This window comes from Camelus ferus, chromosome 19, assembly GCF_009834535.1.
Source record: "Camelus ferus isolate YT-003-E chromosome 19, BCGSAC_Cfer_1.0, whole genome shotgun sequence".
Lineage (NCBI taxonomy): Eukaryota > Metazoa > Chordata > Mammalia > Artiodactyla > Camelidae > Camelus > Camelus ferus.
The window spans coordinates 4457606-4474950 of NC_045714.1; the positions used below are offsets into that span (position 1 = coordinate 4457606).

A 17345-nucleotide genomic window follows, 5' to 3' on the forward strand; every position below is an offset into this window, starting at 1 on the left:
AGAGAAGGGAGGCTGCTCATTAGCGGGTTCTCTAGGGGACAGAGACGCAGGGAGGGTGGGCTCTCCCTGGAGGACAGCCGGTGTCTCTTTCCAGATTTGCCTACCTTGGAATTGATCGTGAAGGGGATTTCTTACTATAATTCCACCCGACACTATAGAACAACGGGAGGGTTTAATTAAGTTAAAGCCATTCACTACACACAGGAAGGGCGGTGAAGAGGATATACTGGCAGATCCCCGACCCTGTGGCTTGTCATAAAGGAGAGAAAAGCCATCACAGCAGCCTGTCTGGGTGTGAAGTTTAGTGCCAAGCAGCTCAAAGCGCAACGCTGGCAGGAGGGCCTGGCTGACGATGGCATGCTGGGCTTTTGCACGTGACGGGTCTTCCTTCTTCAGGCTGAGTTTATAGACATGCCACAGCTGAGAGGTGGGTGTGAGGTTTAAGCTTTGGGTATATTTGCCGCTTTGTTTCGGTTTTCTTTTTTTGGAATCTAAGAGTTTTCCTGGAACATTAATAACAGAAGGAGGAGGAAGGAGGGAGGAGTAGGGCTGCCAGATAAGGCAGTTTCCCCAGAACTTTAAGTTTCAGGAGTGACATCAGAAACATGGTGGTTACTTTTGTCTCTCCCCTTTTTCTCCAACCAGTAAAACATCCACACCACAACAAAGGTGCCTCTGCCCAACGAACCGGGGTAACAGTGGAAGTGGTGCCTGCGATTCCAGCCCTCTGGCCACAGCAGCTGAACCTGCTGCCCCAGAGAGCCCGGGAGCAGCAGGGTGGGCAGCATACATAACGCCAGCCTCCCAGCCACAGAAGCCCCCACGACCACAGGGGACCCATCCCTCCACCCGCTGAGATGCCCGTGACTCCAGCCCCCAACCCTGCAAACCTCACACCACCAGACATGGCAGAGGCTCCTGTGTGACCCCAGCTTTCCCCCACCCTCCCCTCCTCCCACAGTGGCCAAGTCCCCCGCGACTTGGGACAGGATGGAAGAGCCCGCCATCCCAGCGCCCTGGACGGCCACTCCACCAACACTGACAGCAGCAAGGCACCAACAACCCCAGAGTTGCAAGAAGCAGTAACAAGGGCACAAGGGCACGGAACGATGCCTCTGGCAGAGATGGTGGAGGAGGGAAGTGCTGACTCGCGAATATAACCAGAAGCAGCTTAGACACAAGCAGAAGGGTGTCCACCACTTCAAATGCACCAGCAGAGGAGCAACTCACCCAGCACCACGAGAAGCCACAGTAACAACGCACCACAAAAAGATGATGATTCTCTAGAAACCAAACTTAAAGGCACAGAATACTGCGATCTAACTAACAGAGAATTCAAAATAGCTGTCATGGAGAAATCCACCGAGCTGCAAGAAAACTCAAAAGGCAGTTCAAAAAGCTCAGGAATAAAATTAATGAACAGAAGGAAGACTTTACCAAAGTATTTACCAAAGAGCTTGAAATCCTAAAAAAGAACCAAACAGAAACTGTGAAGCTGAAGAATTCAGTAACTGAGATAAAGCATTACACAGCATTGGAAACAGAGCAGGCCATATGGAAGAGAGACTTAGCAAGCACAAGGATAGAAATCTAGAAATGATATGAGTAGAAGAGGAAAGAGAAAAAAAAAATTAAGAGGAAATTCTCTGAGAATTATCTGACTCTTTTAGGAAGAGCATTAGGGTGATGGGTATCCCAGAAGGAGAAGAGAGAGGGAACAGAGCAGAGAGTTTATGTAAAGAGATAAGAGCTGAGAACTTCCCAAGCCTGGGTAAGGAACTGGAGACACAAGTCCATGAAGCGAAAAGAACACCTAATTACCTCAATGCAAAAAGATCTTCTCTAAGACACATTATATTAAAATTGTCAAAAGTCAATGACAAAGAATTTTAAAGGCAGCCAGGGAAAAAAGAATGGTAACCTACAAAAAAGACAAAAGACACCGTTAGGCCATCAGCAGATTTCTCAGCAAGAACTCTACAGGCCAGCATGGAGTGGAATGACATTCTCAAAATACTGAAAGATTAAAAACTGTCACCCAAGAATACTCCATCCGGCAAAGTTATCACTCAGATATGAAGAAGAAATAAAGACTTTCCCAGACAAACAAAAGCTGAAGGAGTTCATTAACACCTGACCTGCCTTACAAGAAATATTGAAGGAAGCTCTTCTACCTGAAACAAAAAGGCAAAAGTACACAAAACTTTGAGTAAGGTGATAAATAGACAGAATCAGGAAATTGCACCTCTGCATCGGAATAGGGTTTTGAACACTTTATTATAGCATAAAGGTTATGGGGGGGGGGAGGCAGAACAAAATAACCATGGCTACTTTAGTTTGGCCACAAACTCACACTATTAAAAAGGAACAATTTGAGACAACAACAAAAAAAAACAAACAAAAGAGGAAGAGGAAAAGGATGGAACTTGAATAGGTACATGAAGATAAGAAGCTATCAGCAGAGAAAGGACTGTTTCATCTATAAGACATTTACACAAACCTCACAGTAACCACAGAATATAAATCTAGAGACACAAAACATTAAAAAAAGGAAGCTGAGAAAAAACATCATAGAAAGCCACCTAACCAAAATGCAGACAGAAACATAGGAGAAAAGAAACAATGGAGAGATAAAGCAACCAGAAGACAAAAGATAAAGTAGCGTCCCAAGGCTTTATTTATCAATAATCACTGTAAATGTAAATGGGTTGAATTCACCAATCAAAAGACAGAGTGGTTGGCTGGATTTAAAAACAAGACCCAACTATGTGCTGCCTCCTGGAGACCCCCCTCAGCCCAAGAGACAAACACAGGTTCAAAGTGAAGGGATGGAAAATGATACGTCATGCAAATAGCAGCCAAAAGAAAGTGGGTATAGCCTTACTGTCATCAGACAAAATATACTTCAAGCCAAAAAAAGGTAACAAGAAATCAAAATAGACAGTATATAATGATAAAGGGGACAGTTCATCAAGAAGACATAACAGTTAATACATATGCACCCAACAGAGGACCACCAACATCCATGCAACAGTTATTAACAGACCTGAAGGGAGAAACTGACAGCAACACAGTAACAGCAGGGGACTCTAATAGCTCACTCACATCGATGGATAGATCATCCAGACAGAAAGGAAACAGGGGAAGAGTGGCCTTCAGTGGAACATTAGACCAGATGGAGCTGATAGATTTGTACAGGACATTCCATCCAAATGAAGTAAAAAAAAAACACATTCTTCCTAAGCACACACAGAACTTTCTCAAGGATAGGCCATATGTCGGAACACAAAACAAGTCTCAGTAAATTTCAGAAGGCTGAAGTCATATCAAGCATCTTTTCCAATCACAGTGAAATGAAACTAGAAGTCAGCTTCAAGAGGAAAGCTGGAAAAATCACAGACGTGTGGACACAGAACAACGTGCTGCTGAACAGCTACTGGGTCAACTCAGGACTCAAAGGAGAAAGTGAAAATTATACAAAGACAAGTGAAAATGAAAACACGACATACCAAAAGTATGGGATGCAGCGAAAGTGGTGCTGAGGGGCAAGTTTCAAGCAACACAGGAGTACCTTGGGAAACAAGAAAAATCTCAAACAATCTAAACTTACACCTAAAGGAACCAGAAAAAGAAGAAGGAATGAATCCCAGTCAGCAGAAGGAAGAAAATAATAAATATCAGAGTGGAAATAAATGAAATAGAGGCTAAACGGACACTGAAAGGATCAATGAAACTAAGAGCTGTTTCTTAGAAAATGTAAACAAAATTGATGAACCTTTAGCTAGACTCACTAGGAAAAAAAAAGAGACGAGATTCTGATAAATAAAACCAGAAACAAGAGGAGAAAAAACAACAGACACTGCAGAAATACCAAGGATTGTAAGAGACTACCATGAATAGCTATATGCCAACAAGTTGGACAACCTAGAAGAAGTGGACAAAGTCTTAGAACCATGCGACCTTCCCATACTGAGTCATGAAGTAACAGAAAATCTGACTAGATCAATCACTAATACAGAGATTGAAACGGTAATCAAGTCTCCCAAAAAACAAAAGTCCTGGGCCAGATGGTTTCACAGGTGAATTCTACCAAACATTCAAGGAAGGTTTAATAACTGTCCTTCTCATATTGTTCCAAAAAAATGAAGGGAAGGGAATGCTTTCTAAATCATTTTATGAGGCCAACATCACCCCGCTAACAAAACCAGACAAAAACACACAAAAAGAAATTACAGGCCAATATTTCTGATAAACATAGATGTAAAAATCCTTAACAAAAGATCAGCAAACCAAATACAACAATACATTAAAAGGATCATACACCATGATCAAGTGGGAATTATTCCAGAGATTCAAGGATGGTTTGACATCTGCTAACCAATCAATGCGATATATCATATTAACAAAATGAAGGATAAAAACCGTATGATCATCTCAATAGATGCAGAAAAAACACCTGACGAGATTCAACACTCACTTATGATGGGAAAGGAAGAAGGGACACTGTCACAATTTATAGATGACATGACTTTATATATAGAAAACCCCGAAGACTCCACCAAAAAACTATTAGAAATAATAAATTAATACAATAAAGTTGCTGGATATAAGATTAATATACTGAAATCTGTTGCCTTTCAGCATACTACTAACCATCAGAAAGATAAATTAAGAAAACAATCCCACTTACAATCACAACAGAAAGAACAAAATACCTAGGAATAAGTTTAACCAAGGAGGTGAAAGACCCGGAAACTCTAAGACATTTTTGAAAGATTTTTTCCACAAATAAGTGGAAAGATATTCCGTGCTCATGGGTCAGAAGAAATAACATTGTTAACGTGTACGTATTACCTAAAGCAATCTGCAGATTCCGTAAAATTCCTATCAAACTCCCAAGGACATATTTCACAGAAATTGAACAAAAAATTCTAAAGTGAACCTGGAACCACAAAGGACGCTGATTAGCCAAAGCAACCCTGAGGAGAAAACAACAAAGCTGGAGGTACCACACTCCCTGGGAACCCTGCCTTGATGGGCTGGCATTCTTAGTGCCTTGGAGTCCTGACTGTTTGATTGGAAATCAGAATTTGTTCAGCTGCAAGGAGAAAATAACTAACAGTGGTTTAAGCCAGTGCTTTCCAAACTTTAAATGTGCACACAAAGCACTAGGGTTCCTTGTTAAACAGCAGCTTCTAATGCATCAGGTCTAGGTTCATGGCTGTGACAGCCTCCCACGTGAAGCCCATGCTTCTAGTCCAGGGACCACACTTTCTCATTAGCAAGGGGCTGGACATTACAACCACCTGGGGAGCTTTTAAACCCCGCCCCCAACGCCCAAATGCTATACTCAGAAATTCTGACTCAGTTGCTGTGGAGTATGGCATTGGCATTGGCATTGGCATTGGCATTATTTTAAAGCTCCCTCAAGTTCTTCTAATGTGTGACCAAGATTGAGAACTGCTGGCTTAAGCAAGAGAAACATTTAATTATCTCGCATAAAAGTAAGAGAAGGGGCATTTCTGGGTCTGAGTTTGGAAGTACGATGTTGAAATTAAGGGACCCTCCTGTCCCTCTACTCAAACATCCTCGTCGTGTCCTCAAACTCAATGCCTAATGGTTTCAAGATGACTGCACAGTTCCAGACGTCACATCCTCACACAGGGAAGAAATAAATGGCAGACTCTTCGACATCTCTCTCTTAAGCAAGGTCAAAGTCCTCCATGGAACCCAGCCACCAGCTGACCCTCCCACACCCTCTTAGACATCCCCTTATGTCTTTTTGGCCCAGAGTGGGTTATATATGGCATTGCCAAATTTAGCAAAGAAACATACAGTCTGTCCTGAATTTAAGTTGGAAATACTTATACTAAAAAAACTATTCATTGTTTATCTGCAATTCAAATATAACTAGACACCCTGCATTTTATTTGGCCTGATTTACGCACCCAGCCATTAACTGTCACTGACAAAGGGAAATAGGATGATCACTCTTGGTTTAGCCTCCAGCAGCCCAGCTGCCTCATCCCTCATCCTCTTCTTGGCCTGAGTATTTCCGTCTCATTGGCCGGATCTGGGCCACATGTCTGTCTCTGAGTCAGTGTTGAGCTACAGCAATGGAATATTGCTGATTGGCTTAGCTTGGGCCCTTCGTCCATCCTTCAAAAATGTAATACACTGGGAATAAGAGAGAAGCCGTGCGCCCAGAGCACCACTGGAGTGCTATCAGCAGAAGGGTGAACTGACTGTCTTATTTTCTGTTTTCTGGGGCCTTGCTGACTCTGGGGAGACTGCCCCTCCTGGGGATACCAGTTCCTAGAGATAGTCAACAGCTTGCCTGTGAGTGTACTTTTCAACTACAAACCAACCAATCTAGAGCCCATACCCCAGCCACCTCCTGTTTCAGGCGCTCACACTCCAGACCACTATCCAGCTGCCCTAGTCACCCCAGGGCCAGGTATCAGACGACCAGAGACAGCCCTGTGCCCAGAGCCCACTGAAACCATTCAAACTAGACAGTCCCAAGCCTGCTTGCCCCGCTTTCTCCACTCCTGCCCACAGAAACCACAGTGAAGCCCTTGGCCACAGTTCCCCCCTCCCTCTGCCTGTGCCCCACCAGGCATTTCCCCGCATGGCCCCCTAGGTGTGGCGGGCTTCTCTTGGGAACTGTAACAAACTGCCTCTGGATTGACACCAATTTGCTGATCTGTTGGCCTTACTATACCTCAAACGTTCTGTTAATACACTATACTTTAAAACAGAGGGAAGATATTTTTTTTTTCTCATTCGATAAACATACATGAGCAGCTACTGTATGCCAGGCAGTATTTTAGTGCTGGGGATGTAGCCATGAACAAAGCCCACACGATGCCTCTGAGACAGAAGTTCTCATGAGGTCAGATCCATAACCACATAAAATGGGGGTATCTTGTGGGGCAGTGGTAAGTGCTGGCAAGGAGGACAGGGAGTGGGCAAGGATGGGAGAGAGGCTGCAATTTTAAATAGAGCAGCCAAGGAGGGCCTTACTGAGAAGGTGATGTCTGAGACCTGAAGGAGGGAAGGAAGAGAGCCATGCAGACAACTTGGGGAAGAGCAGTCCAGGCACAGGGAATAGCAAGTGCAAAGGCCCTGAGGTCAGGTGGGATTTTAACTGGCTCACCCTGGCTGTTGGGTGGAGAAATGAATTTCAAGGAAGAAAAGTGACAGTGGTCACCTGGGCAGGAACCTGCTCTTCCCAGTGCCCAGTGCTCTGCCTGGCACGTAACTGGCCATCGATACATAATTGCAAGGTGAAGACACAGTGATGGGGCTCACTCACCTCCCTGGAAGGGTCCTCGCCTCTGTTGCATGGTCTCTGGCTGCAGCACACGGTGGGGTCTCCACAGACCCCTTCCCAATACCACAGTTTCCTTTCTTCATGTCTCTCATGGAAGTTTTCACATCCAACCAGCTCCCTTGCTCTGTCTCTGGCCACTTTTCCTCTTGTCAAATTCCTCTCCACTCCTCTTGTTTGACTTGGGGATCCTCAGAGGGAATCGAAGTCTTTCTGGCTAGACATGAGTGAGGTCCTGAGGGTTTCTCCATGTAGGGCTGGGGTTCCTCCACCACCCAGAGACCAGCTCCTCTTTGCAGGTTCAGCAGAAGAATCCAGAAGCAAGAGTGATGTTTCTGAAAACTCCACACTAATGAGGTGTTTTCAGAGACAGCTGCCAAGGTCCATGAGAAGACAGACAGAAGGAGTGGTGTGACCATGAACGGGGAATAGGGACCAGGAGAGGTGTCTGTCCGTGCTGTGGACGAGATGTCAGATCAGCTGTGCCCTGGACATGCTTCTGGTTCAGCCACTTTAAGTCTTTTACTAAAAAGAAAAACAGAATTTAAGGGACCAGAAACTGTCATGTCACTTTTCCTTGACATTTTATTTTGAAAAATTTTAAACAAATTTTACAGTGAACACCTTATACCTACCACCTCCATTCCACCATTAACATTTTACTATAATTGCTTTATAATATATCTATTTGTCTCATATCCTTTCAACAATTTCCTCAGCATCTGGAGAGAACACTGGCCCCCAGGCCAGAAGAAGGAGCTGAGGGATTTCCTTCAAAACCAGCCCAGTGATGGCTCCATTTGATGGAATAATTCTCCGGTTTCTCTCTAGCCACTGCTCACAGAGCAGGAAACGAGGCTGATCCAGAGAAACCCAGCTGACGGATCATTAACGCCTGTGGGTGCTCTGAAAGGTGCCGCACAGGCACCAGGGCATCAGGGACAGGGCTCACGGTGACTGTCTCCCTGGCTCCATCCCACCTGGCCCAGGGCAGACAACGCGAGTGGCAGCTCCCAGCCCTCTTGACCTGAGCATCAATCACAGACCCCCAGAGCTGGAAAGTCTCTTCAAGGACACAGGCCCATTTCTATGTCTGTTTTTGACAAATGAGGAAACAGAGGCAGAAGACTCTCGGGGAGACTATGTGCACACGTCTCAGGCTGCATCTCCCTAGAGCTGCGATGCTGGGCCTCGGGCTCCTGGGGCAAGAAGACTTGTATCGACATGCACAGCAGGCTGGTAAGTGGATTTAGACCCAGACATGGGAATTGCAGTTGGATTCACAAGGATAGCATCTCATCCTTTTTTTCATGTAAAATTGTTCTTAGTTGTCCCCAAAGCTTTAAGCAGAAGAGATGTTAAGACCAAATCATGTTTCCAACAAATATCCTTTGAGTACTTCCTTTGCCCAGCAATATTCCAGGGCCTGGGGCTACAGAAGTGAGTAAGACAGACACAATCTTACAAGAGTGGAGAAGACAGTTAATCACAGTAGAAAATGAATATATGTGATAATTTCAAAGAGAAAAAAGTGCTAAATAGGAAATAAAGGGAGGGAAGGATGTCAGATGGTGATAGTGGCGGGGAGGCTGCTGTAGATGCACAATCTGGAAAGACTGAACAAGGCCATGGTGAGGATTTTATTCTAGTCAGAGATTTTTTTTTATTTATTTTCATTCATCTAGATTTTATTCTCAAATGGATGACAATGGGAGAGGGGGCTCCCAAGGGGGAGGGACGTGCGCTGACATAGGTACCAACAGCATCCCCAGCCACATGTGAAGAACAGACTACAGGGACAAGGGTGGAAGCAGGGAGCCCACACAGGAAGCCAGTGTCATTATCAGGGGAGCTAACGAAGCGTGGACTGGGGCGTGCAAGGCAGGAGTGAGAAGCACCATCATACAGACTCCATCTGTATCTGGAGGGCAGGAAATGGGGACTGAGGCAAAGAGAAGAGCAAGGGCAACACTGATCTTTTAACCTGAACCACCAGGTTGATGGCTGAGCACTGCCTCTTCTCTCTTGGAAGCAATAAACATTTGCTGTAGGATCCGTGGTTCCAATAAGCTTAAAATTAGGCTCTGATTGTAATTTTGCGTCAGTGGCTCTTGAAAATCAACAGAATGTCCTGGCTTAAAATCTAATGGGGACAGAATGCAGAGCTGAGCAAAGAAAACCAGGAAAGCTTTAAAATATACTGATTTTTTTCCCCTCCCCATTATAAAGATGGAGAAACTGAGGCACAGAGAAGTTAAGAAACTTATTCAGGTCACACAGCCAGTATGTAATAAAGCCAAGATTTGAACCTACAGCCCATGTTTTTAACCACTGAACTATTTAACCAGTCTCCTGGTAAAGGCTATTGAGTTGTTCCAATTTGAAAGGTTATTTTTCACTGTTACAAATAATAATAATAGTAATGCTGGAAATATCTGTATACATGTTTCTTTGCACCCTTAAGCAAGTGTTTCTGAAGATAAGTTCCAGAGAGTAGATGGGGTCTTAGGATCCCTCACAGTCTGCGGCATCCATCAGCCCCAACCTAGTAACTCACCACACTTAGATCCATGCCTGAAAGTCTTTCCTTCTACACAGGGGTCGGGACTTCTCCCCAGGGGTTAGGGTTAGGAAGGTAGCTGAGTGCCTTGCAGAAGGTGAGGGGTGAGAAGGCGGGGGCATGAGTCTTCTGAACCTCCAAATAGAACCAGATCAATGCTGCCCATTCCCAAAGCCTGGCACCTTATCTCATAGTGGCCACAGCCAAGGCACAAAGGGGCTCCTGAAAAACCTATCATTTCTTTTCTGCTCATCCGTGTGGTGGCTCTGACATTTCTCAGTGTTGGAGATTTCTTGGCTGAGATAATCCCAGGCTTCCTTCCAGTCCCAGGGTGGAGAACAGCCGTCCATCCTAATTAGGGTCTGGTTGGGAGGACTGGTGCCAAGACACAGCAAAGAGAGGAACTTGTCCTGCTTCCTGTTTGGAAGGTGGCTTTCTGTGGCTTGTAAACCGTGAATGTCTTTGCCTTTCCCTCCACAAAGTGGTCATGTCTCCCTGAGCTGTCACTTAGAAGTATGGAAACCTCAGAGGAAACTGTCTATAAGCTTATTGGTCAACAAGTGGCTGGACTGACCAGATTTTAAAATTGATTATGAAAATCCTTATTTTGGGGTGACACTTGGAGACCTTAAGCTTTTGCCACTAGGAGGTTAAGAAAGGGAAGAAAGCGTGGACAACGAGACCTTTGGTCAGGGAGGCGTGGCTTTCCTGTCACTGGTTTCATTCAATCCAGACAAGGCTGTGGTGAGCCTCTCTGGGTGCAGGGCTCTCCCAGGCCCCAGGGGACACTCAGACGAGTATGGCCTTCACCTTGAGGAGAGAATTACCCTGCTCAGGGTCCTCGCAACACAGCCATCCATCTACGGCCTCTTGATTTTGCAGCATCCCAGTGACATCTGAGAACAAAAGAACGCTTGCTGATGGGCAGTGCACTGTGCCCCCTTTCCTGGGGGAGGGGGGCAGCCCATGAACTAAGGGAAGCAGGAGTCCCTCAGGAGAGCAGCATAAGGACCGCTCAGTTCTCACCTGGACTTTGCCCTGGGCAATTTTACAGCATTGGCCAAGACGTTTTCCCTCTTGGACCTCAGCCTCTCTGACGCTATGGTTAGGAGTGTGGACCAAGGCGTCGCAAAGGTCCATCTCGGTAAACGCTGAGCTGCTGGCAGGCTGAGTTTGGGCACTGGAGTCCAAGTTCCACTGGCCTGCGGAGGCCCCACCTCCACCCCATGAAAGTCACAGAGAGGTGTCAGGGTGACCTCACGCCCTGCCCGGTGCGGTAGGAAGGTTTGATCACAGAAAAGACATTAGGTCTGTTTTCCTCTACGTGTCCTGAGGCTACTGCTGGAGAAAATAAGTTTCGGTTGGCTGTCCTGGCTTCACTTAAAATACTTAAAACTGGCTTCTTTTGCCCTTCATGGCAATGTCTTCCAGGTGCTCACCTCCATTCTGAGCTGTCTGTCAGCAGCAGGGTGGAGCTGCAGAAAGAGTTTAGATCGTGCGTTTTTGTGTAAAAGCTGCTGATTTATAGAGCCTCTTCATTAACGGCTGTTTTAATGAAGCAGGTTGCTGTCCCTGAGGGAGGCTTAACGTACAGTGTTAGTTACGCGTAGATGCTACTGTCATTTAAAAGGATTGTTAAAATTGTACTTTAATAGCGAGTTGACATAAATCTTCTGCTGGCTTATTTGGACAGGGATGAGTGCATCCAACAAGTAGATGTGCAAGGGAGCTTCCAGGCAAAGGCACCCGACAGCTAATTGCCTCTGAAATGAGTAGGATGGAAACGTAAGTGCTCAAGACCTGGTTTTATGTCCGACAAAAATAAGAAACGGTTCTGCAGGCAGCTTGCCTTTTGCCAACACAGCATTTGGAGCTGCTGACTGCAGCAAGGGATCATCCACCAGGTGGTGGCTTCCCCTGCACTCATGGAAGAGGGTCTGACAGGTCAACGGGCGGCCAGCTTTTGCTCTTTTTGTTTCTAAGGCAATCTCTGGAGACCCAGGGAGGACGAGTTCTCGGCACTGACTCCTGGTTTGTGAAGAGCAGGCAAAAGGTTGACTCTACCTGAGGTGCCCTGGATTCTGCAGGTAACAAATATTTACTGAGCACCTACTATGTGCCAAGCACTGTACCTGACCAGATCACTAAGGGCTGGAGAGATAACACAGACTGAAACACCCCTGGCTGCAGGGTGGTCCCTGGGAGACCAGGGGTAGACTGGACATGATGAAGTGGGTCCGGTGGTTGTCATGACTGCCACCTCCTCCAACAGACTTGCTAACATTTAGCCCACTTTTAGGGAGCCCTGCGGCCCCCACCAGCAGGTGAGGCGTTGTTCTAAGCCATCTATCTACATGAATCACTTCATTTAACCCTCACAACCCAAGAGGCGCACAACATTACCAGCCACATTTTATAGGCAAGGAAACTGAGTCACATAGAGATTAAGTAATTTAATCCAGTGAGTAAATGCCACCGTCGGAATTTCAACCATAGCTCGTTGAACTTCACTGTCTATTTTAATCACTCTGCCATCTTGCCTCTTCTCCAAGGAAATGCCATGGCTAAAAAACAAATCGCTTTGCTGCACACCTGGACCTAACATTGTATATCAACTACACTTCAATGAAAAATAAAGTTAAAAAAAAGAAAAAAGGATGCTAAGCGCTAACATTCAATAATCAGGACCCTGGCAGGGTTTTGCCAGTCCTGAATGACAAAAAAGAGACAGGAACTGGTTGCTAAGCAACCTATTTGTTGTCAATGAGCAACTCCTGGGAGCTGGGTCAATGTTAATCATGTGATCAAGATCTGAGCAACCAGAGCACCCCATTCTCCAGACTGTGGTGACTGGCTCAGGATGTGACCCAGATGCAGCTAGACCTGGGACTTTTCAGTGATGCTGGGAATGAGGTGCCTTCCATCTGCTAGGGTGGCTAAGCTAGAAGGGAATCAGCCCAGGGCTGCTGGGGGTCATCCCTGCTGCTCCCAGGGCGAGGTCTGCCTTAGCATAAAACCAGTATGGAGATAAAGAGTCCAGATGACACTGGCAGTATTGAGATTAAGCTGAGCTTTATATGATCCAATGAGTTTCCTTCATGCAAGCATTTTAAGTTGGTTTTTCCATCATTTATAACCAAAAGTCTCATGACAGATACTGTAGAAAAAGTATTAGTGCTCCCATTTGACAGGTGATAAAACTGAGGCTCCAAGAAGAAGACACGAAAAGGGAAGGAACTAACAGTTATTATATGCTACTTGCAGGTCATTGTCCTATTGCTTTATTTAAAGGGATTAAGCTGCTTTGCAAACCCTACTGTAGCAAGTCACGTGGTCCCAAACCTCAATTTCTCCGTCTATGCAGTAACTGAGCTGGGGTCTATCAGTTTGTTTCCAAGGATGTTCCATGTGGTGTTAGCTCCATGTAAAGCTCTGCTAGAGAAAGGTTCCCTGGTCTGTGGGTCCAGGAAAAGCTGCACCCTCTAGTTTCCCCTTTAGAACATCAGCATGTTAAATTGTGAAAAGCCCTGCAGCCAAGGCACATCTATGGTTAACCTAACATTTCCAAAATGTGTGACTTTGGTTCTGAATTCACCATGGATGTTAAAAGAATGAATAGAAAGAAAGGAAAAAAAGATATACAATAAGTAAAATCCTGTTGTCCTGACATGTCAAAAACTGTCATAAGGAAGGAAATTTCTGATTCCCTTTGAAAAAGCTCATTTTGATTCTCTCAAAGCCTGAATAAGTGGGAAGTCATCACGCTGCAGCATGTGAGCCACAGGCTAGACAAAGAGAAGAACTGTCCTACAGAGCAAATTGTCAACCTAGACATGGAGTAGTAAGCCCTTGATAGGGAGAAGTCCATCTGTGGTAGTCCAAGGACTAGATGACCTCCCCTTGAAACAGAGGGCCGAAAACAAACTTAGAAAATTCTTGTTCTAACAATGATGCAGAGCACAAAGAGGTGACCTGCAGAAGCCCATATGATGGAGAAGCCCCCATTTCTGTCCATTCCAGTTATCTGAGTTTCCTTAGTATCATTATTCCACATGATTAACCCCAGATGGGTTAGTGGGGGGCAACACTCCCAGGGGCAATCTTTCCTTTGACCCTTGCTCTGTCTCCACCGTGTATGAAGTTGAACTTCCCTCTGCTAGCTTACCTGTGGTTGTGTCTCCAGACAAGCCTCCTACCAGCAGCTGCCACTGCCTCGGCCCCAGGCTGGGTCCTAGCAGGAAACAGATGTCAAATCTCAAGACGGAAGTTGAGGAGGGTGGAATAGAGAGAGTGTTTACAAGGTGACGGCAGGTTAAGGAAACCAAGAATGGACGGTGAGGGCCCCGAAGATTAGCAGCAGAGGGAAGCCATTACCTCCCCAGGCCTGAAGACTCGAGGGAGGAAGCTGACAAGGAGCCCAGGGAGGGCTGTGGTTGCAGGAGAGGGTGGCCGGACATGAGCAAGGGCGTAGGGAGAGAAACAGCCTTTGCAACCTGTGCACTGCAGGTCCTTTCTCAAATATATCTGGGGGAGGAGAAGGCAGACGTTTTCAATTTTTATGCAGCACAATTTATCTTTTTTTTTTTTTGTAATTGCTAGTGCTGAATATGTCCTGGCTGTGGATTATTTGCGTCCCTCAGTATCTCAGAGAGTTCCACTTACGTTTTCTTTCAGAGTTTTAATCCATTTGAAGTTAATTTTTATATGGTATGAGTAAGGGGGTGAAGTTCATTTCTTCCATATAAATATTCATTCATCAAAAAGACTTTCTCTTCCCCATCGAATTACCTGGGCACCTCTGTTGAACATCCACTGAGTATATACGAGTGGTGTATTTGTGGAGTCCGTCCCCCATCCCACTGATCTGTGTCTCTTTCCTTGTACCAATACCACCCTACCTTGATTACTGTCACTTTATAGTAAGTCTTGGAATCAGATACGGTAAGTCCTCAAACTTTGTTATTTTAAAAAATTTTAGACTAATCCAGGCCCTTTGTGTTTTCATTTAAATCATATAATCAGCTCATCAATTTCTAAAAATGCCTCCTGGAATTTTGGTTGGGATTTCATTGAATCTGTAGATCGGCTTGGGGAGAACTGCTGTCTTAATGATAATACTGAGTCTTCTGATCCAAGAAACCAGTATATCTCCCCATTTATTTCAATGTTTAATTTCTGTTGGTAACGGTTTGTAGTTTTTAGAACACAAGTCTTGTGTCTATTTGGTTAAATATATCCCCCAGGCTTTTTTTTTTTAATGTTTTCTGATGCTATTGCAAATGGCATTTTAAATTTTCATTTCCCAATTGTTCACTGCTGGTATATAGAATTTAAATTGATTTTTTTTCTATTGATCTTCTATCCTGTGATCTTTCTAAATTCACTTATCACTTCTTGTCAGTTATTTTGTTGATTCTTTAGGACAAATGTCTCTTATCCAACTGTGGTCCCCTCCTTGGAAGTAACCACTGTGATCTGTTGAATGCATCTTTCTAGATACTTTTTCATATACTTTCCCACATAAATATGAGCCCATAAAAAGGACATACTTTACCTTATTTCATGCAAACAGTATCAAACTGTGTTATTCTTCAACTTGTTTTCATTCTTCAACTCACTTTCACTCAACAGCGTATCTTGAAGATGTTTCTATAATAGTAAAATAAAGATCTAAAAATTCTGTTAAATCACAGTACAGTATTCTTAGTTTGTAGAAAACCGTATTTATTTAGTCGTTCTTCTGTTGAGGGATATTTAGGTCAATTGCAATTTTTTGCTATTATGACCATGGCTGCAATGAGCATTCTCATATTTCCATGTCCACGTGGGTAAAATTTTCCCCAGGATAAACTGTGGCAGAGGTTGGACTAGCTAGGTCATGGGATACGTACACTTGATATTTTCAGTATGGTGACCTCCCTCTGGTGAGACTCCTAGTGAGACGCAGACGTACAGCACATTGTGTTGAATCTGAGAGGGAGGGGATGAAGGCGTTGACCTTGTGCAGAGAGGAGGGATGTGTGTGTGCTTGTGGGGGTATAGTGCTCATGAATACATGTGTGCATGAGGGACACAGATTATGGTATGCATGTATGCATGGGTATATGTGTGCATGTGGACACGTGTATAATGCATGTGGCATACATGTTCACGGGGGACATGCATGTTTGTGCACATGGCATTGTGTGTGCATGGGAGTGCATGTCCACATGGGTGCACGTGTGCATGTGTGGGTGCTGATCTGCAGGAGTAATGTGCACAGGTGCAAGTGTGCAGTCTGGGCTTGCCATGTTTGTACACATGTGAACATGCATCTCCGTGTGTGTCCTGCCTGGGCTGGTGTCGGTGCAGGTGTGGGAAGTGCAGATGCGTGCAGGCAGGTGCTCACAGGGGGCACGTGTGTGGAAGTGAGTGTGTGGACATGTGCATGGGACTGTGATTATGACTAGTGTTTGTAAAGTGCCTACTGTTTGTGAGACATTCTTCTAAGCACTTTCCATGTATTAACTCACGTAATACAACAGCTTTGAGATAGGTTCTTAGGGTTAAGGAAAACGAGGAAGAGGCTTTAAGTCAGATGACCCAAGTCACACAGTTTGGTGCTGGGATCTGGATCCAAATGGTCTGGGCTCAGAATGAGTGATTCAATGCCCCACATGTGAGAGAGGATGTACACAGTAGGGCATTGTGCACACAGCTGTTACAGGCAGGGTGTCCACAAGTGCGTGTGAGGCGGTGGGAAAATGCTCTGCATGTGTGCGCGCACACGCATGGCTGCATGGCTGTGTACAAGTGTGACTACAGGTTCACACGTGTGTATCCACAGCGTCCCTGTGGGCGTGTGCTTGGGCAGGAATGTCATTTGGGGAAGAGGCGTGGATCTGCACCCAGGCGTGTTGGTGGGATCGCAGGAGGAGCTCTGAGGGAAGCCAGTGCCCTCCTAGACCCTCACTCCCTCCCCTCCTCCCTCCCCACACTCCTACCTCCCAGACTCCCTCTCCTGCTCTGAGATAAGGAACCACAGTGACTTCCATGATTTCTGTGTCTGTGTGTCCATCCCTGTCCACCTTTGATTTCCCACTGTGGACCAGGCCTCCCTCACACTGAGCCGCTGTGTGGACTGGGCACGGCGACCCCAATTCCCAGCACCAGGGTGGGCATATGTGACCCAGGCGTGACCAAGCCGCCCCATCCATCCTCCTGGATGCTCTGACCGGCTGTGGGATGGATGTGTGACCCCAAACAGGCAACAAGGGCCTGCCCTGGGGCCCTTGCTGGATCTGGTGGGAAGAGACTCTCTCTGTGCCATGCGGCTGCCCGAGCTGCTGGCGGTCGTCTTGGTCACCCCACGAGACAGCCTGCTTGGGAGTGAAGCCAACCCCGGGGAAAGCAGAGCCCAGACATGGAGAGAGACCGAGTCATGATTAAGTTGTGGGAGTCCCTGGATCCGGC

The 17345-nt window shown here is 45.7% G+C and overlaps 1 long non-coding RNA gene across 1 annotated transcript in view; it reads right to left on the reverse strand.

Annotated features, from left to right (window-relative positions):
* Positions 1-15536, reverse strand: part of LOC116657832 — a 41544-nt gene extending 26008 nt beyond the window's left edge. The window contains exons 1-3 of the long non-coding RNA XR_004312970.1: positions 15448-15536; positions 14059-14124; positions 7319-7858 (exon numbers count right to left, since the gene is read on the reverse strand). This is a non-coding gene — a long non-coding RNA (uncharacterized LOC116657832). The remainder of the gene's footprint in view (positions 1-7318; positions 7859-14058; positions 14125-15447) is intronic.
* Between the last annotated feature and the right edge of the window lie 1809 nt (positions 15537-17345).